This window comes from Crocodylus siamensis, chromosome 1 (assembly GCF_052110815.1).
Source record: "Crocodylus siamensis isolate JL-2025a chromosome 1, ASM5211081v1, whole genome shotgun sequence".
Lineage (NCBI taxonomy): Eukaryota > Metazoa > Chordata > Crocodylia > Crocodylidae > Crocodylus > Crocodylus siamensis.
In genome coordinates this window covers 373123112-373144066 of record NC_143395.1, presented here as the reverse complement: position 1 = coordinate 373144066, position 20955 = coordinate 373123112, and positions in this window count along the sequence as shown.

The window sequence follows — 20955 nt, the reverse complement described above, 5'->3', positions numbered from 1 at the left end:
CCCAGCACCATGGCCAGCAGCAGCACAGGGTGCTGATCATTAGGGCTGTGTGAAATTTTGGCAGCCATTTTGTTTTGGAGGTGTTTCTGGCCAGTTCAGTGCCCAGAACACTGAATCCAAATTGAAATGGAATGCTCAGAAACATCTCCGAAGTGAAACAAGGCATCTGAAAATGTTTCAAAAATGTTTTGGAAAATTTCAGAGTTTCGGAGCCGGTCTTGCAGGGGAACACTGTGTACACTGCAGGGGAACACTGTGTACACTGCTGGCCTGCCACACAACTCGGGTCCACAGGGAGCAGAGATCCAGAGCTGCACAGAGCAGGCAGTGGCAGAGAGGACACCCTGGCACAGATCTCTGCTCCCTGCAGAACTACGTTTTACAGCAGGGCAGTGCTGTTCCCTCCCATGCAACCTGGCTCTGCAGGGAGCAGAGATAGATCTGTGCTGGCATCTCTTCACCAATGCTGCCCTCCTTGTGCAGTCCCACATCCCCAGGGCAGCACAGGGAAGGCAGCAGCAACAAGGAGACCCCCAGCATGGATCTCTGCTCCCTGTAGAGCTGAGTTACATGGCAGGGACCAGCAGGCTTACTAGCTGCTCTGCACTGCTTCTCTGCCCTGTGACCCATAGTGACAGGGATCAGAGATCCACACAGGGATCTCCTCACCTGCATGGAGGGCAGCAGCCCTCCCCCCTCTGCCTGACAAACCATCCACAGCCCTGTTCTGCTCCTCACTGGACCCTGCAGACCCAACCCCAGACCTACTTGGCTGAGTAGGGCTGTGTGAAGCTTCCCTTGCAGCCTGTTTGAAATAGTTTCAGCTGAAATGAAACAGAACAGTGAGCCAAAACACCAAAATGAATCACTGTCCTCCAAAATACACAAATCTGAAACCAAATCAAAACACAGCCATTTTGCATAGCCCTACTGGTCATTGCTGGCAGGGGCTGGGCTGGAGCAATGGGGTGTTGGGCACCGCTGGCAAGGGCAGGGGTGGGGGTGGGCCAGGGGCAGGGGCTGAAGCAGCCATGGTGGGGGAGACAGGGTGGGCAGGGAGGGAGCTGCCACTTGCTGCCCCTGCAGTGGGAATATAGCTGTTAACTGTTATCTCCCAGCCCCAGTTCTGCAATCATGGAACCAGCACTGGGAGATAACAATTTCCCAGCCCCTGTTCCATGATTGTGATCACGTTGTCTCCTCCCAGGATCTGGTGGTGGAGCCCACCCTGGCAGTAGGCAGCAGCCAGGGTCAGGGAGCAATTTCCTGCTCGCTACTGCTCCTGGTCGGCCATTTATACATGCAGTGCACAGTAATTACTCCTGAGTAAATATGCTACTTGTGATTAGAACAAGTTTACTTGTGCTTAGCTCACTAAGCATTTGCACATGTAGACAGTAACACTTACTATGCAGGAATTTGCTCTAATCTAAAGTAAAGTGTCTTGTATAGACACACCCCCTATGCTTTAAAAACCTTCTGTTTCTGCAGTTTCAGGCTTATGTCTCTTATTAATACCTCATTCAGCCGCCAACGAGAGGCAAAGTGCTGCTCAACCTGGTACTGGCAAGGGGGACGACCTAATCGGCGACCTAGTGATCGATGGGAAGCTGGGGGACAGAGACCACGAGCTGATCACCTTCACCATCCGCCGTAAAGCTGGCAAGTCAGTCAGCAACACAGAAGTCCTTGACTTCAGAAAAGCTGACTCTGACAAGCTCAAGATGCTTGTCGGTCAGGCCCTCAGGGACCGTGACCCCAGGGAGATGGGAGTTCAAGAAGAGTGGTTGCTTCTCAAGGAAGCGATCCTCAAGGCACAAGCTAAATCTATTCCAACACGGAGGAAAGGCAGCAAGAAGGCACAGCAGCCCTCCTGGCTCTCTAGGGACCTAGCGGACCTCGTGCGGCTAAAAAGGAAAGCCTACAAAGGATGGAGGATGGGATTCACCTCCAAGGGGAATTATTCTGCGCTGGTCCAGTCCTGCAGGGAGCAAACCAGGAAAGCCAAGGCTACAACTGAACTCCAACTAGCTTCAAGCATCAAGGACAACAAAAAGTCCTTTTTCAGATATGTGGGGAGCCGGAGGAAAAGCAAGGGCAATGTTGGACCCCTGCTAAACCAGATGGGGCAACTGACAACTGACGCCCAGGAAAAAGCCAACCTATTAAATAGATACTTTGCATCAGTCTTTCATCAGTCCCATGGGACGCCCATGCCTGCTATGGGACAGGGAGATCCGGGTGATGGGGATCCCCTACTCTCCATAAATGCTGACCTCATGAAGGAACACCATAAGAAGCTGGATACCTTCAAGTCAGCTGGCCCTGACAATCTGCACCCCAGGGTACTCAAGGAGCTGGCGAGTCTCATAGCCCAGCCCCTGGCACGGATCTTTGAAAACTCCTGGTGCTCTGGTGTAGTGCCCGAAGACTGGAAGAAGGCCAATGTGGTGCCTATCTTCAAGAAAGGGAGGAGAGGGGATCTGGCTAACTACAAGCCCATTAGCCTGACTTCTATCCTGGGGAAGATCTTAGAAAAGTTTATTAAGGAGGCCATCCTTGAGGGACTGGCCCAGGCTAACATTCTAAGGGATAGCCAGCACAGGTTTGTTGCGGGTAGGTCTTGTTCGACCAATCTCATTTTCTTCTATGACCAGGTGACATATCACCTGGACAAGAGAGAAGAGATTGATGTCATATATCTTGACTTCAAAAAAGCCTTTGATCTGGTACCCATGATCACCTCTTGGCCAAACTAGCCAGTTGTGGCCTTGGCTCCACCACGATCCGCTGGCTGGGAAACTGGCTTCGTGGTCGGATCCAGAGGGTTGTAATTGATGGCAGTCACTCATCGTGGTGCCCCGTGACCAGTGGGGTCCCTCAAGGCTCTGTCCTGGGACCCATCCTGTTCAACATCTTCATTAATGATGTGGACATTGGAGTCAGGAGTGGACTGGCCAAGTTCGCCGATGACACCAAACTTTGGGGCAAAGCATCCACGCCAGAAGATAGGCGGGTGATCCAGGCTGACCTGGACAAGCTCAGCAAATGGGTGGACGAGAACCTCGTGGTGTTTAACACCGAAAAATGCAAGGTTCTCCACCTTGGGAGGAAAAACCTGCAGCATCCTTATAGGCTCGGCAGTGCTACGTTGGATAGCACTACAGAAGAAAAAGACTTGGGGGTCATCATTGACCACAAGATGAACATGAGCCTCCAATGCGATGCTGCGGCTAGTAAAGCGAACAAAATGCTGGCTTGCATCCATAGATGCTTCTCGAGCAAATCCCGGGACGCCATTCTCCCCTTGTACTCGGCTTTGGTGAGGCTGCAGCTGAAGTACTGCGTCCAGTTTTGGGCTCCACAATTCAAAAAAGATATGGAGAAGCTTGAGAGAGTCCAGAGGAGAGCCACGCACATGATCAGAGGTCAGGAAAACAGATCTTACGATGACAGGCTGAGAGCCATGGGACTCTTTAGCCTGGAAAAGCGCAGGCTCAGGGGTGATCTGATGACCACCTACAAGTTTATCAGGGGTAACCACCGGGATCTGGGGGAACGTTTGTTCACCAGAGCGCCCCAAGGGATGACGAGGTCGAACGGTCACAAACTCCTGCAAGACCGTTTCAGGCTGGACATAAGGAAGAATTTCTTTACTGTCCGAGCCCCCAAGATCTGGAACAGTCTGCCAGCGGAGGTGGTTCAAGCACCTATATTGAACACCTTCAAGAGTAAATTGGATGCTTATCTTGCTGGGATCCTATGACCCCAGCTGACTTCCTGCCCTTTGGGCAGGGGGCTGGACTCGATGATCTCCCGAGGTCCCTTCCAGCCCTAATGTCTATGAAATCTATGAAATCTTTAGCTTCACTAAAATCTTAATTTCCATGAATATTTTCAGCATAATTTAGAAGCAAAATGATGTGCCCTACTGCTATCCGAAACTTTTTTGGGAAAAGTTTTGAGCCTGAGCAAAAATGATGCAGTGTGGGGGATGCAGGTGGTTTAATATTCTGATGAGAGGCATAATTCTAGCATTTCTTTACATTCACAACTTTAACGCTGTAGTTTCTTTTTCTCAGTTAATTTCATTGATTTTATTTTATGAAGTGCCACCTACTGGAAGGAAAATGAAGAACTTTTTAGGCCAAAGAATTTCCAAAAAACTCATGACTGGATGAAAACAAGGTTATGACAGAAGATTCTGTTCACTCTTCAGCTGCCTTGATGCATCAAACCTAGGAGTTCCAGGGCTGAGTCCAGCTGAGCTGTGCTTATGAAACTAAGAAGTCATCTGCAGCCTGCAGCACAAGGAGAAGGGATGAAGCCAGGCATCAAGATGAAAGACTTCCCACTTCTGTCAGGTGGAAGGATGCCAGGGAACCCCATGGAACAGCTAGGTGTGCTGAAGATAAGGAATTTTGGTTTCTATCCTTAGGGCCATGTCCCTTCCAGGTTCAAGAACAATTGCTTCCACATTGTAACGGTGACTGGTGTGAACATCCTTTCAGGAAAGAAAGGCATTTCAGTGTGTGCATAATACCATCCCACCTGCTCAGAGTGAGTATTTCCCAAGGGATATTTAAGCAACATCTACCGACCCTCTCTGAAGCTTCATCAAGCTGGAAAAGTGACTCTCCTAATCCTAATGGACCTTCTGGCTCCACACATCCATCTTGGGTGTTAGAAGCAATGCAATAACATGACACTATCCTGACTCCCCTCACAGTTAATCTGCATAACCTTAGGGATGGCACTGGAGTTAGCCTTGGGTGTGAAAGAGGAATCTGGCCCTAGAGCTTTATTTCATACTTATGTCACTTGTGTTTGATCAAAAAGTGAAGAAACCTTGTGACTTGCTGGGACATGCTGATACATTCTGGGACAAAGCTCTTAGCCAAGATCCCAAAGGTACTAAAGTGGGAACCTTTCTGCTCTATGAGGGGTTTCCTCATTTTTGTCTCCTTCAGAGCAAATGTCTTCTCAATGTTTCATCTCTGAAACATTTTAACTGATTTGTTTTCAGGTCTTTGGAGGAAAAATCATACACATCACCTCATTGAATCTGTCCAGTATCTCCTGAAGCACCTGTCAGACACTTCCCAGGAGTCTACACTACACTGAAAGCAGCCCACCTCCTAAGGAGCACCATGGAACAATTACATGAGAAGGTGGAGATCAGAAATTGAAAGGGCTTAAGGGTTTAGTAAGTATTGCCTTGTCCCAATCCTAAGAAGTGTTTCTTTCAGGGTCACGGATCTTTGAGAACTCCTGGTGCTCTGGTGTAGTGCCGAAGACAGGAATAAGGCCAATTCAGTGCCTATCTTCAAGAAAGGGGAACATGGCACAGGGGACACAATGGTGGGAGTCTAGTACAGACCTCCCACCCAAAGTCAAGAGCTTGACCAGGAGTTAGCCTGGGAACTGGCTGAGGCTGCATGCTCCAGGTCCATGGTTGTCATGGGTGACTTCAATTACCCAGACATCTCGTGGGAGGATCACTCAGCAAAACCCAAGTGGTCACAAACCTTCCTATCGTGTGTGGATGACCTCTACCTGACTCAAGAAGTCTACGGGCCAACGAGAGGTAAAGTGCTGCTGGCCTGGTACTGGCTATTGGGGATGACCTAATCAGTGACCTAGTGATTGATGGGAAGCTGTGTGACAGTGACCACGAGCTGATCACCTTCACCATCTGCCATAAAGCTGGCAAGTCAGTCAGCAACTCGGAAGTCCTTAGCTTCAGGAAAGCCAATTTTGACAAGCTCAGGAGGCTTATCAGTGAGGCCCTTAGGGACCATGACCCCAGGGGGAGGGGAGTCCAGGAAGAGTGGTTGCTCCTCAAGGGAGCAATCCTCAATGCACAAGCTAATTCTATACCATCTCAGAGGAGAGGCAACAAGAGGGCACAGCAGCCTCCCTGGCTCTCCAGGAATCTAGCAGACCTCCTGAGGCTAAAAAGAAAGGCCTACAAAGGAGGGAGGATGGGATTCACCTCCAAGGAGGAATATTCTGCACTGGTCTGGTCCTGCAGGGGGCAAACCAGGAAAGCCAAGATTGCAACTGAACTCCAACTAGCTTCAAGCATCAAAGACAATAAAAAATCCTTTTCAGATATGAGGGGAGCAGGAGGAAAAGCAAGGACAACATTGGACCCCAGCTGAACCAGATGGGGCAACTGATGCCCAGGAAAAAGCCAACCTATTAAATAGGTACTTTGCATCAGTCTTTCATCAGTCCCATAGGATAGCCATGCCCGCTACAGGACAGGGATGTCCCGGTAAGGGAGATCCCCTGCCATTCATCAATGCTGACCTTGTAAAGGAACACCTTAAGAAGCTGGATACCTTCAAGTCAGCTGGCCCTGACAATCTGCACCCCAGGGTACTCAAGGAGCTGGTGAGCATCATAGCCCAGCCTCTGGCACGGATCTTTGAGAACTCCTGGTGCTCTGATGAAGTGCCAAAGACTGCGGTGCCTATCTTCAAGAAAGGGAGGAAAGTGGATCCGGCAGACTATAGGCCCATAAGCCTAACCTCTATCCCGGGGAAGATCTTACAAAAGTTTATTAAAGAGGCCATCCTTAATGGACTGGCTGACGCCAACATCCTGAGGGATAGCCAGCACGGGTTTATTGCGGGTAGGTCTTGCTTGACCAATTTCATTTCGTTTTATGACCAGGTGACCTATCACCTGGACAAGGGAGAAGAGATTGATGTCATATATCTTGACTTCAAAAAAGCCTTCAATCTGGTATCCCATGATCACCTCTTGGCAAAATGGGCCAATTGTGGCCTTTGGTCCACCACGATCTGCTAGGTGGGAAATCGGTCAGACCCAGAGGGTAGTAATTGATGGAAGTCACTCATCATGGTGCCCTGTGACCAGTGGGGTCCCCAAGGCTCTGTCCTTGGACCCATATTGTTCAACATCTTCATTAATGATGTGGACATTGGAGTCAGAAGCAGACTGGCCAAGTTCCCTGATGACACCAAACTTTGGGGCAAAGCATCCACACCTGAAGACAGGCGGGTGATCCAGGCTGACCTGGACAGGCTCAGCAAATGGGCAGATGAGAACCTGATGATGTTTAACACTGAAAAATGCAAGGTTCTCCACCTTGGGAGGAAAAACCTGCAGCATCCTTATGAGCTTGGCAGTGCTACACTGGCTAGCACTACGGATGAAAGGGACTTGGGGGTCATCATTGACCACAAGATTAACATGAGCCTGCAATGTGATGCTGTGGTTAGTAAAGCCAGCCAAATTCTGGCTTGCATCCGTAGATGCTTCTCTAGCAAATCCCAGGACGTCATTCTCCCCTTGTACTCGGCCTTGGTGAGGCCACAGCTGGAGTACTGCGTCCAGTTTTGGGCTCCACAATTCAAAAAGGATGTGGAGAAGCTTGAGAGAGTCCAGAGAAGAGCCACACGCATGAACATAAGTCAGGAAAACAGACCTTACAGCGACAGACTGAGAGCCATGGGACTCTTTAGCCTGGAGAAGCGCAGGCTCAGGGGTGATCTGATGGCCACCTATAAGTTTATCAGGAATGAGCACCAGGATCTGGGGCAACGTTTGTTCACCAGAGCGCCCCAAGGGATGATGAGGTCAAACGGTCATAAACTACTGCAAGACTGTTTCAGGCTGGACATAAGGAAGAATTTCTTTACTGTCCGAGCCCCCAAGGTCTGGAATAGCCTGCCCTTGGAGCTGGTTCAAGCACCTACACTGAACGTCTTCAAGAGAAATTTGGATGCTTATCTTGCTGGGATCCTATGACCCCAGCTGACTTCCTGCCCCTCAGGCAGGGAGCTGGACTCAATGATCTTCTGAGGTCCCTTCCAGCCCTAATGTCTATGAAATCTATGAAGTCTGTGTAATCTACTCTTAGCCTCACTGTGCCTCGGCTCCTCCTCCATCATTTTGGATAACAGCACTGTCCTATCACATAGGAAGCAGTTAGGTTAAATGTACAAAAAAATTCTGAAATTCTCAGAGGCCATGCAGATTTACAAGGTAATGTATGGGCAGTCAAACTAGACCTTTAAATTCTTGTGGCTATGGCTCCAAGACATCTTGGGGAGGTGAGAGTATGAATGCTGAGCCCCCAGTTCTGCCATAATGATTCCAACCATCCTTTCTGTTTCACTTTTACAGAGCTAGAAGATCTGCAGAAGGACCTTGATGTTTCAGTGATGGCCAGTTCCTGGACTCCGTTTGATCTTCTTCAAGCTTATTGTAAATATTCAACATGAGTTGTCCACGCTCATAGATTTCATAGATTTTCAGGGTCCAAAGGGACTTTAGTAGATCATCAAGTCTGACTTTCTGCCCTGGGCAGGAAAGAGTGCTGGGGTCAAATGACCCTAGCTAGGTGCTTGTCTAGTCTCCTCTTAAAGACCTCCAAGGTAGAGGAGAGCACCACCTCCCTTGGAAGCCCATTCCAGATTTAGGCAACCCTCACTGTAACTAATTTTTTCCTAATGTCTAATCTATGCTGACAACTTTTTGCTGGCAACTTTGGGAAGAAATACTTTCCCATGCATGAAGAAGTTGTAAAAGGCTCTGTGAGAACAGACAATGGTGATACACATTCAATGATTGTTGTACCTAAATGGACTGAGGTACATTCAAAGGATTGTGGTCTGCAGTTGGACAGGGGCTGAACAACAGGGCTTTAAGTCAAGCAATGATACCTGTATATCTTTTACTCTTTTTCTGCTCCCCTAGAACACTGATGACTTCTGAGGTCTTTTGCTTCAGCTGAACTCACTAGTGTTGTGAGTTAATGGGAAGCCTATGGGGTCAGGGTGACCTTGCTGGTGATCCATATTTTCTTCCATGGCAAACTAAGATACAATCATCCCTGGCCTTGAATCCCTTCATTGGCATGTCTCCTCAGTTGACATAACAAATTTAAATGATCCTCTTCACAGCTGGGGGTCTGCCCCATGTCTACCTGGACCCTAGCTTTCTGTCAGTTCTAATTCTTGTTTGCTGTAGTGCCCCACCATTCATGTTTCCATAGGCTCTCTGTGTATGCAGCCCCCTATGTGCAGAACAGACGCCTGCTGCGCCAGTACAAAGCCCATTCTCTCTCTGTTCCTTACACCCAGTCTTCCATTTCACCGTGTCCTAGACCCTGAATATTTTGAATCACATTTTAAATGAAATTCTTTGCTTCATCTTCCCAAGAAATCCTCTTCACCGATGCTGCTGGTGCCCTTGAATCGGTGTTTTCCAAAGTTTGGATACCCAGGGCGTTCTCTTTTTCTGAATTAAAATTGATGGTATACTTCACTCTTACACACAAATGGAGGAGGCAGGAAAAGTGATGGTAGCAGCATAAATACAATTTGCAAGTATACAGCCATGGTGCAGCTCTCCAGTGGCTGGAAGATGCATATGCATTGCAGCCAGGGACCAGTGGAGTGGGAGAAGGGGCAATGGCATGGGTATGGCCATGGCCATGACACACCGTTTTGGAATCGCTGTCCTGAATGTTTTCATTTTATACTATATTTCTTACTGGTGGGATGTAAGGTTATGAGGACAAGAACTATGTCATTTCATGGTTTTTTAAAGACTTCTGAATACTGAGGGTCTGCCTGTGCTGCAGAGTGCTGTGTGGTAGAGTGATTTCTGACTATGGGAGGTGCCAAGGCGCAGACTAGATACAGCAGCAAGGAGTTATGAGCAAGCTAATTTGTTCTGCACATATAGAAGCAAGCACAAATATCTCTGTACTTCCCTGATGTCTGCATTACAAACATAGACGCTGAGTGCTGCCGAAGCCAGTACAACTGTAGCAGAATCCTATGATCAGGATGTGGAATGACTTCATCACCTGTCAGTTGTATCTCTCAAAAGAGGAACAAGTGCTTTTGGGCCTGAAATGTTGTACCTCAGCTAAGAAAGAACAAGTGCCTTCAGTATGGCAGTGGAACGGGTCAAGGGAAATGACTTGCCTTGTCTACACAGGTATTAATCTGCTGTTGCTACTGCACATTAAGTTTAGTACCTCTAATATGAGCTGCTACATAAACAGTGCACGGTCTTTTTGTAACGCTTAATGTGCAGTAGACTAATTCTACTGGACATTAGCATGGTTTTTGCTGTGACATGCTAACTGTGCAATAATATTAAGTGTCTCATGTAAATTGGTCAAGCAAGACCTACCCACAACAAACCCATGCTGGCTGTCCCTCAGAATATTGCCTTCTGTTAGTCTGTCAAGAATGGTTTCTTTGATAATTTTTTTCAAGATCTTCCCAGAGATTGAAGTCAAACTGATTGGCCTGTAGTTTCCTGGGTCTTCTTTCCTCCTTTCTTGAAGACGGGCACCACATTGGCCCTCTTCCAATCTTCAGGTACTTTGCTTGAGTGCCACAAATATCCTCGCCAGTGGCTGTGCTATGATGTCTGCCAGTTCCTTTAGCACTCTTGGGTGCAACCTATCCAGATCAGCTGATTTGTGGAGATTCAGCCTCTCAAAATGCTCCCTCCCAAGATCCATGGTGCACATATATTCATCTTCACCCTGGTCATTCTGCCTCATGTTTGGCAGGGTGTTTCCTTTGGGGTGATAAAAAACCGACGCAAAGTAGTCATTAAGCAGATGGGCTTTTTCCTGGGTGTCAGTAGTCAGCTGTCCCAGCTAGTTTAGCTGTTGAGGGAAGACAAATTGCAGGTAGAATTAGGAGATCATTTAACTTGCTATATTTAAGAGAGCATTTAAATTAGAGGGGTCCACATCCTCCTGCCCCCAACAGGAGGCGGCAGCTGCCTTAGCAGAGCACGGAGCCCGTCTCCACTCCTGCTGCCGGCCTGCTGTGAGCTCAGACGGGGGGGCAGCGCCGCACTGCAGCACGCACTCCTGGGGGGAAAGGGGGACCCACATCCCGCAGATCTGTGCATGGGGCAGGGGCATGCTGTGGACTTGGGCTCCCACCCAGCTATCCTCCCCAGGAGCCTCCACAGCTGTTAATTTTAGGGCTAAGAATATGTAAGATACAAAGGGACCACAAAAGTAATACAAGTTTATTAAGCAGACCAAAGTATAACCTAGTTATTCTTTATATCTTTAGCGTATGAAAGGTAAAGATAGCTTTAGCTAGTATTTTACTTGTTATAGCTGGTGATATGACACAGTTTCTTGAACTGTTTGCAAAGCTTTTTCTGATAGAGAGGAATTTTATACAGAAAACAAAAAGAATAAAAACAAGACAAACTGGTAAACTGTGGAGGAAAGGGTCAGCCAGTAAAAGTTATTTTCTTCTTTCTTGTCAGTTTCCTGTTCCAGCTCTTTTTGATTGCCATCTCCCTTACACTGTTGTTCAGTCCTGCTCATAAACTCTTGAATACCATTGGTTTTGTGACTTCGCCCATTGCTCTTATCCTTGTTCTTTGATATTTTCTCTCTTCTGGGCTTAACAGTTTGCCATGTGATATTATGGTGTTCCTTGTTGATGTCTATCAAACAACCTAAATTTCCAGGCTGTTTTCTACTAAGTTCAGTTTCTCAAGGATGTTAAGGCCTTCCTTCTCTCTTTTAAAAAGTACTACTGTTCCTGCGGTGTGAAGAGAAGTTTAAAAGGAAAGTCCCATCTGTATCTTATATTTTTTTTTCAGAGAGGCATTGTAATCTCTCTCGGCTCCTTCCTTTCTCTCAACATAGCCTGCGACAAGTCTTGAAACACTTGTACACTACAGGTTTCCCTCGATTTATGCAGATTCTGTATATGCAAATTTGCTCTTAGGCAATGACCCGTTTTATACCCCAAATTCATTATATGTGAGGTAAATTCACTCTTACGCCATTAGCATAGGCACCCCCCCAATCAGGTAGGTCTGTGGGGGGAGGGAAAAGGGCCGTGGGGCTGGGGCCCCACTCACCCCAGCCCCTGCTGCAGCTGCTCTGAGAGCGGCCGACACCAGCTGCCTGCAGCCATGGGCTGCACCATGCCCTGAATGCCCTGGGGCTCTGCTTGTCCCCATTTACCCCAGCTCCTGCCTCCTATGAGTTATGTGATGCCATCCTTCCTTCCCACCCTGCTGCCTAAGTCAAGGGACAAGGCATGGGTGATTTGAGACAGCTTGCCCAAGGGTGGAAGTGCCATTCTGTCTGTGGACTGGAGCATTCAGAAACTATTGGACTACTCTGAGGATGTGTGACAATGATAGTCATCCTGCCCAGAGCCTTTCCCTTCAAGATCTTTTAGAAGGATCACTGCTCCGGGGACCACAGTGGTGAGGGCTGAGATGCATCATTTGCAGGGGCCTCACCTGCCATAGTAGGGGCAGTGAAGGGGGCAATGGTCACTGAAAACTATAGCAGTGGCCTCAGGATCGTGCTCCGCAGACCTGGAGTGGAGGGCTGTGCAATGAAAAGAAATACTTGTTAACTCCCCACACTCCTGGGTTGGACCTTCCAACAGACTGCACCCTGACTGCCAACTACTATTTATATGCATCTCCTTTTGGGACTGCTGGATATGTATGCTACTACTCTTCTGGGAATGGAGATGGGGAAGGAAAGAAAGGGGCTCTGGGATCAGTGATGGATCACCTGGGACAGGGGTGTGCTGGTGGTATGTAGAACTGTGTCTGTGACTATGTGAAGCTCCAAGGCCTTGCTGCTCCAATTGCACCCTGTTCCTGTGTCCCATGCCCATGTAGGAAACAAAGGCAGAAGGCCATCTCAGGTCTTTACTATACCTACTTTGCCTCCTGGCTTTCTTCTTCAAGGCCCTGCCTAGCCAGCTGGCCTTCATCTTGGTTACCATAGAAGCTGCCAGATGCAGGTGGAGAGCCATACATTTGATGCAAGCCTCAGTTGATACTCGTTGTTGGCCCCCTGAACATTGTGCAGGACTTAGGTCTCTCTGCTTCTTTTAGATTGATTCATTTCATCTTGAGTGGCCCCCATAGAACTCATTTAATGGCCCTAAGCTCCTAAAAGGGCAATGTTGGAGTAGTGAGCAGGGATGCATGCCATGTATAGGTACCGGTGTTTTCAGGCATGAATGTGTAACCACCCTCCTATACTTAATGGGGGTGGGCATTAAAGAGGAGAATAGAATGCCTCTGACACTTTGGCCATCTACGTGGCTTTTTTGGTACCTTTCTTTTTACAGGAAGACAGGGGGAATTGGAATTCCACCCTAAAGACTGAAATTATTGGCTGAGTGATTTGCTGTGGGGATCCTGTTGATCTGACATCCATCCTTTCTGTGGATTTGCTCTGCTCTCTTTGTGGGTGTTGGGTGAAAAAAACATGAAAAAGAATAAACCATCTTTGGGTAATATAGCAAGTGATAGAAAGGCTGATAATTTGTGTTCCAAGAAAAATGATTTAAAAAAGAAAAGCTGTTTAATTAAAATTTCAGTGAAAAGTGGTCAAAAGTAGTGATGACAACCTTCCATTTACATTTAGAGGGACCACTCCAAACAAGCATTTCAGGACCTGCACATCATTCTGAATCCAGGACTTACAATATCATCAACCTCAACAAAATCCAAAACCCCTTCACATTCTTGTATCAAAATAAATTTGTGTTGGAAATCATTAATAATTTACAAAGGGGGCTTGAATGGACAAACTGGTCCAATTCACTCATGTTTAACTGTGGGAATTTATTTATTGAAATTATTTCTATCTTTCCTTTCATTGCTAATGAGTTTTGTTAATTCCCATTTACAGAACCAAACCTCCAAATGTATATTTAATATTTGCTCTTAGCCTCAGTCAGCAAAATATGAAAAGTAAGGGCATAAATTTTGTAGGTCAAATCTTGTCTATTCCAATAATGACTGGATGAACACAGAGATTCCAGTTGTAACCTGTAAACTGAAAATAGGAAGGTGAAATAATCATTGTCCACTCTTCCCAATTCCAAATTTTCTTACAAAATAACCTTCTCTGAATCATGATGAATTTTACACCCCATGTGAAATACATGGCACATCTGAAGGGATCTGTTTTCCATAGGCAGAAATAGCTTTGAGCCTACTCAACTAAAGCGAGTGCAAACCTATTGAATTCAATGAGAGAGAGATCAGGCTACCAAGTTGGAAATAAAGTATGGAGTTGACAAAAATTAGCACTGCATTAAGACAAAGCACTTGCTACAGGTAAAATGCATGTGTCAATTTTAAAAGTGACCAAGTAAGAAATATTAGTTTAAATTAAAGGAATCCAAAATATAAACTAAATGAAACTAGTCCCACATTGGGAATAGTGTTAAAAACACCTCATCTTAAATGTTTATTGATACCTTATAATAAACTGCCAGTCCTGAAAATCTGAAATGTTGGGACTTTTTAAAGATGCTTTTTCAATGTGTAAAGCATTACAAGTACAACAAAAAAAAACCCTATAGCTCCTGTCCTAACCCCTTTGCACAACTGTGCTGGCTGTCTGGCTAAAGGTTTCTTGGAACATGTACACAGAGGAGGGTATTGTTCCTCTTCTGTGGAAAACAGCTATGAGAAGGAATCAAATATACTTCTGCCTCTAAAGTATGAACATAAGTGCAACCCCAGCAACAAAGAGAGTGCTGCCTGTGAATTTGCCTTGTGACATGGGGCTTTGTTTGATTCATTTGTACCTGCTGTCTCTTTCCAATGGTTATTCTGGTTTATTCAAGTCAATCAAATAATTGATTGTGAGGTTGCATAACAGTATGCTGGGTTTGTTAATCTAAAAGAAAAAGTCACTCTAAGTGCTTTACTTTCTCTTGACCTTCTACTTCATATGAATTAGTCTAAGTAACATTACTGGAATGTGAGATACATTCCTGTTGCCCCAGGGGTATTGATTTTTAAAAAAAAGGGTATTTCCTTCACAGGCCAGACACCTGGAGGGAAGTCATGACTATTAACACTGTAACACTGTATTAATACTGTAGCACTGTATGTGCTGTAATACTTGAATCCTATATTAAAGCAGCACATTCACACTGATCCTAGCCTCAAAATTTAACATCAAGATTTCCAAGAGCAAAAGAAACTGTCCTATAATTTCTTTAGAATTTTCATGGAAACCGGTTTTTTTTATAATTAAATGTTAATATCCCCTTGGGACATGGTAATGACTACATTTCATGCACAGTATATTTAAACCATGAAGGTGTTGGTAGAACACATATACAAATTCAGTACTAGAATATATGGAAGGCAACAGGTAAAACTAACTCGTAACAAACATAAAACTGTTTTACTTATTTATGTTGTCTGAGCCTACTTCTGTCAAAAAAAAATTAACTAGCATTAACAATTAAAAGTGACTTGGATTTAAAATTTTTCAACTTGAATTAGAAATGCACTAAAACTGGATCCTCAAAGCTTAATGTGAAGGAGGCTGGTCCTACTTAACTATAACCAACCCCCTTTTTGGCAGTCTGAGCTGAGAAGCTAGGAACGGTTTGAGTGTGGACTCTGTGGAGACTTAATAACTCTCTAATAATATCTGGTGAAGTCCTTTCCTACTCATTTTTGGGGAAGACTGGAAGGATTATATAGGAACAAGCTGATCTGTGAGTAGAGCCCTTTGCTCTCCAGTGCTTTCAATCTGTCATTGTACATATGTGTTAACACAAAATTTTAATGTTTTCTTTATAAGAGGCTAGAATAGTGTGTTTGACATCATTGATCTGCACCTGGGCCCACTGGGGTGACATAATGGGGCTTAGGTCCTTTATAGACTCAAGCCACGTATGTCCTGTTTTCAGTGCCTCAGGCCAAATTTATGACCCCAAAGACTCCTGGTCAGCTGCTGCCTAGCTCTGGAGGTGGGTAAATCTCAAAGGCACTTTCCTATTTGACTGTAAAGTTACCAGGTACCTTGAGTTCTGCTTCTGTATATGCCCATGACTAGCCCAGACTGAGCAGCTCTCTATGTGGCCCACACCCAAGCCTAATCTGTCTTTGTCCCTTGAGGGGTCAGTCTGGTACATGTTCTCAAACACATCTAACACATGATTATAAGGTCCCTCACAAAAATGCCACTTATGGTCTCTTTGTTTTAAAATGTTGGGGGTGGGAAGGAATGCAATAGTGATGTGAAAGCAAAAATGGTGCCAGTGCATCCTTTCTATGTGGTAGGCTACTAGCTGGAGAACATCCAAGAAGTGGAAGATCTGGTTTATAGCCTTCCCACCCTGCGCCTGCCAGCAACACCACCCCAGCTCTGACCCTAGCCTTGGCCCCAGCCGGTATGCACAGCTTCCCAGCAAGACTGATCTCACTGCTGCTGCAGCTGTCCCGGTACTGATTGGCTCCCCACAACCTCCAGTGACTCCTCCTCCTCCTGCCCCTGCTGCTCCACCCTGGGCAGCAGGTATTGTGGGAATCCGTGCTGGGCACCACATGTCCAGCCAGGTGGGAAGGAAGCTGCAACCAGGTGGCAACTGATGCAGCATGTGGGGATCCAGCTTCCACCCACTCAGCCACCTACAGGTGGTTGTTCATTGTACAAAGCAGGTGGAGTGGGTGGAAGCTGGCTGGGAGCTGAAGCTAGAGCAGGTAAGGGCAGGAGCACAGCACAGGCTGCCCTGGGCGGGAGTGGGCACAGCTCAGCCCCATGTGGAGTGCTGTGAAGGCAGCCATGGGCCAGATACAATCAACTGGAGGGCTGCATCCAGCCTGTGGGCTGCTTTTTCCCCACCCTTGCCCCAAAGTGTCTACAGTTCCTCCCAACTTGGTGTCATCTGCAAATGCAAGCAAGACAAGTTTAAATGTCAAGATGCTAGCAGGCAAGAGAGGTTAGGGATGCACCATGGAGGGTTGGTATACTGGCAAAATGAAGTTGGTTTTAATACATATGACCCAGATCCTATTCCACCTCTTAGATGGACTTAGATACCCAAGTGGGATCCTATGCCATAAGATTTGAGTCCCTGAAGAACAGTTAATGCAAACAAAGTTTAAGTCCTCTTCTTCCTCATTGTATCTTTGTGATTTGAGGCTTGGATGATAGCATGTAACTCAGTAGGTGTGATAACAGGTTTTTTCAGGGACCTGAGCAGAGTGGAATAAGATTGCACTCAGGTGCCTAAGTACACTCAGGTACCTAGTAGGTAGAATGGAATCTCACTCTATGGTCTCTAACTTGAATAAGTATGCTTCCCACCCTCCACTGTTTGAATGAGGGATATTTTCTCCCTAAAGTAATGGTCTGAAGAAAACCAAAGGAGAATGAGCTGCACTGACAATCAGAAGGTAGTAGAAAATGAATGTTAGGTTGTGATTATTTTACAGATAATTTAATATTTTAGTATTTGAAATGACGAATGTCCTTTAAGAGGAATTAACTCCAATCACAACCTCTCTGGATGCTATGTAAATAAGTATCTGGAATAAGGTACATTTGTCAGATTGAAAAATGGCTTGGTGCCTCGCTGCAGAGATCAGAAACACAAGAGAAGCATCCAGTTTAAGTTCTGAATGAATCATTTCACTGATTAATAAATGTTGAATTACTTGAAGTATTTGAACTGTGCTTCGAATAAAAATGAAGTTAGACTCCTACAGGGTGTATATCTGCATGGGTGCATGCTCTTCTGAAGATATAACCTCACTACTTTATTAATGCCTTAACATGAGGCTAAAGACAGCCAGTGTGAGTCACTCTGACAGATCCATTTTTCACCGAATGTAGACCAAGTGTGACAGAGAGGTCAAACAGCAGGAGGTACAGAAGGTGTGATAATCAGTTGCTGACATTTTCTACCAATTTAAAATGTGAGCATTTCTTTTCTCAAAGACACTCAACTGAGTGAAAAAAAATGCCTGGTATGTTTTGTCACTCTGAAACAACACAGCATGTTCCCCTGCTGTGGAGATATCAAATTACTACACTATATGTCCAAACTACCTCAGTGCATGCAGTCTGAAGTATCTGACAGGTGTGTGGAGTATGTGACAGGAGTGTGGACAAACTTCTAATACATAGGCTGACTTCATAAGCTGGTGCACATGAGGCACTGGAAGGCTCAAGGGAACAGTGATGGGTAGCGCACGGCTCGTTCTTTTGCCATCCTGGGCACATCCAGATGTGTGTGGACGTCTGGTTCCCTGGGGACAAATAGCGGTGGTGCACCTTGCGCTGCTGCTTTTTATCTCTGGGAAACTCCTGTGCCACGCATGCTTCGGCATATGGTAAGTTATCCTGGGTGGGGTAGAGTTAACTTGTTTGCTGCACCACAAACTGCACAGCTGCACTCATCTGGGTGCATCCCTTGTAGTTGTCTATAGTAGAAGCTAAACACCATGGGTCTAAATCCCATTTATGCAAAGACATGTTTCACCCTGATGGTAGTGTAAAGCTACCTGAATATGAGTGTAAGCAAGTGCTCTGACCATGCCAACCTGGTAGAGTACCCACTTTGTATTCACTGAACCCAGGTGTAAATGACCATAGAAAGCACAGGGGAGTAGAGGATCTCACCTTGAGTCATTCACCTTGCAAGTCACAGGTTCAAATACATTCCAGGCTCACAGTAATCGCAAATTGTGAGCATCGGCTGGCTGTTCTGTAAGCTGTGTGTGAAGTTAGCTCCATGGCTTTGTTCCAGTTGCCAGTAGGATGTCAAAAGAACAACAAATCATTCTCTTCATGTACAATGGTTATATATCATCCAAAGGAAATTACAGGCCTATGAGTATATCAGGTCTACAACTTCAAAACACTATATTACACCAAATATCTGACAGCAAAATGTTATCCACTTTGTGAATAATTGTGAAGAAAATGTTCCGTCACTCAGAATTTTCAGGACTGAAAATGTTCTTGAAGGGCTTGGACACTAAAATATTTTATCCAGGGGTGTCCAACCTACAGTATGTGTGCCACAAGTGGCAGGGAAAGCCTCTGTGTGTGGCACATGGCAGATTGGGGACGGAGCAGATAATACAGTAGCAGATAGGAAAGGGAGCAGAAAGCAGAGCAGCACATCAGGAAAGGAGCACAGAGCAAGGAGAAGAAAGCAGAGCAACAGCTCAGGCAGGAGAAGGGGATTGGAGTGGCACTCAAGGAGCATGTAGGGCTTATCATGTGGCACACCTTCCAAGGTTAGCCCCTACCAATTTATCCATTTTTGCATATCGCTTTAAATTATATAGGGATACAGCACAGGCAGGTGCACCATTATCCTGGAATAGCAAAATGTCATCTGTATAACTGATTCTTGCCACTAAGTGGCAAGGGAGCCAATAATAGTCTGTTTGCACTAAGCAAGTGACTCTTAACTCGAGTGCCAGGGTAACTTTGGGTGCCATGAGATCCTTTAAAGGCTGCCTCAGGAAGTATGAGGAGATGAGCAAATAAGGGAAGGCTCAGCCTCCAGGTGTAAGGAGGTAAGCACATAACAGTTTCCCTGTCTTGCCATTCCTCTGCTCCCACTGTCTGGCTCCTCTGTAAGGAGGTAAGTACTGTAATAAATAGGTTAGATTTTTAAATGGGGTCAGCTTATTTCAAAAAAGTTACAGAGGGGTGCCTTGAGTTGGGGTCCTTGAGCCAGGGTGCCTCGAACCTAAAAAAGGTTGAGAGTAACAGAACTAAGCAAAAGGCTACTCTGGGGTAAGTTATGGAGACATGACACCTGAAATAGTGTAGCTTACACAAATGTAGTTTGCTCTTGATGCTTTCAGGGTTGAGTCTGTACAGGTTTATTAGACAACACACTACATAGCCCCATGAAGTTATTGGTTCATACACACACAAGCACTCACAATGGCAGCAGGAGAAAGAGACTCAGTGGAAGGGTTGGAGTCCAGGTGGGAAATAAAGGCAGAGTCCAAGTCCATGGTTGAAGAGGGGGTAGGGGGTGATAGCTACCTATCCAGGCTGGAAAGAGGTCCTTGTCCAGTAGGTGTTGTCCAAACGTAGGTGCTGGTCCAAATGGAGGGCATGTCTCAAGGAGTCAGTCTTCACTACCCCTTTTTATGGGGCAGACTACATCTGATCTCCTATGAGGAGGGCCTGTCCAGGCAATGTCAGTCCTATACCAGAGGGCTTGGCACAATGGTGTGTTGCCTCATCTTTTGTTTCTTGAATGCTGAGGGTGGTTCCAAGGGCTGGGTCATTGATCCAGGTATTGGTGTTGATGGTTTGGTCATTCAGAGGGAGCTATTTTTAGACCTACTGCCATTGTCTCTCAAGTACCCTCATTCATTCCCATTCATTCAGGAACCAAGTTACATAGGAGGGGTAGATGTGAGTCATAGGTTACACAACTGGGCCTGGGGACAGGATGGAGACTTGACAAACAAAACGGAAACTTGACAAGACTTATGCTAATTTACATATGTGGGCCTAAATCATATAGTACCAGTAAAACAGTAATATAGAACAGTAAAGATCAATATAAACATAATAATTATACAGTATAAAGAAGGAGAAAAACAAAACAAATACAACTTGCTACCAAAATAAAACGCTGAAGCTTATCCTATGTCTTAGCTCACTTATACTTATGTATAGGGAATGGAAAGGAAAAGAAAAAGTCAGAAATGGTTGGGGAAGGGGAGGGAATGCATTTTAAAAGAAAAAGAAAAACTGGGGGCTTTGCTACAAAATTGGTGATAACCATGTCTGAAATTCAGGTACCGCATAGGTTCAAATGAAGACCTGCTGCTTAGCAAAATGACAGTTTTCTTTTTTTTTTTGTCTAGAAAATAGCATAAAAATATTTTATATTTTGTGCTCATCTAGTTTTGAATATGAAATAAGCTTATATAGAGTAATTCTCTGACTAGAGTCCTGGCATTACTAAGCTGATTAGAAATCCAGGAGCAACACAGCTGAGCTCTATTATAAGCTATCAGTAACAATCACTACTGGGAATTATTGTGCACTCCTGAAAAAGCAAAATCCATTTTAAATCAGAAAGAGAGATGTAGGGGAGTCAAAGAAGCTTGGAAGGTGACTCTGTAATGTTATCAACTAAATAG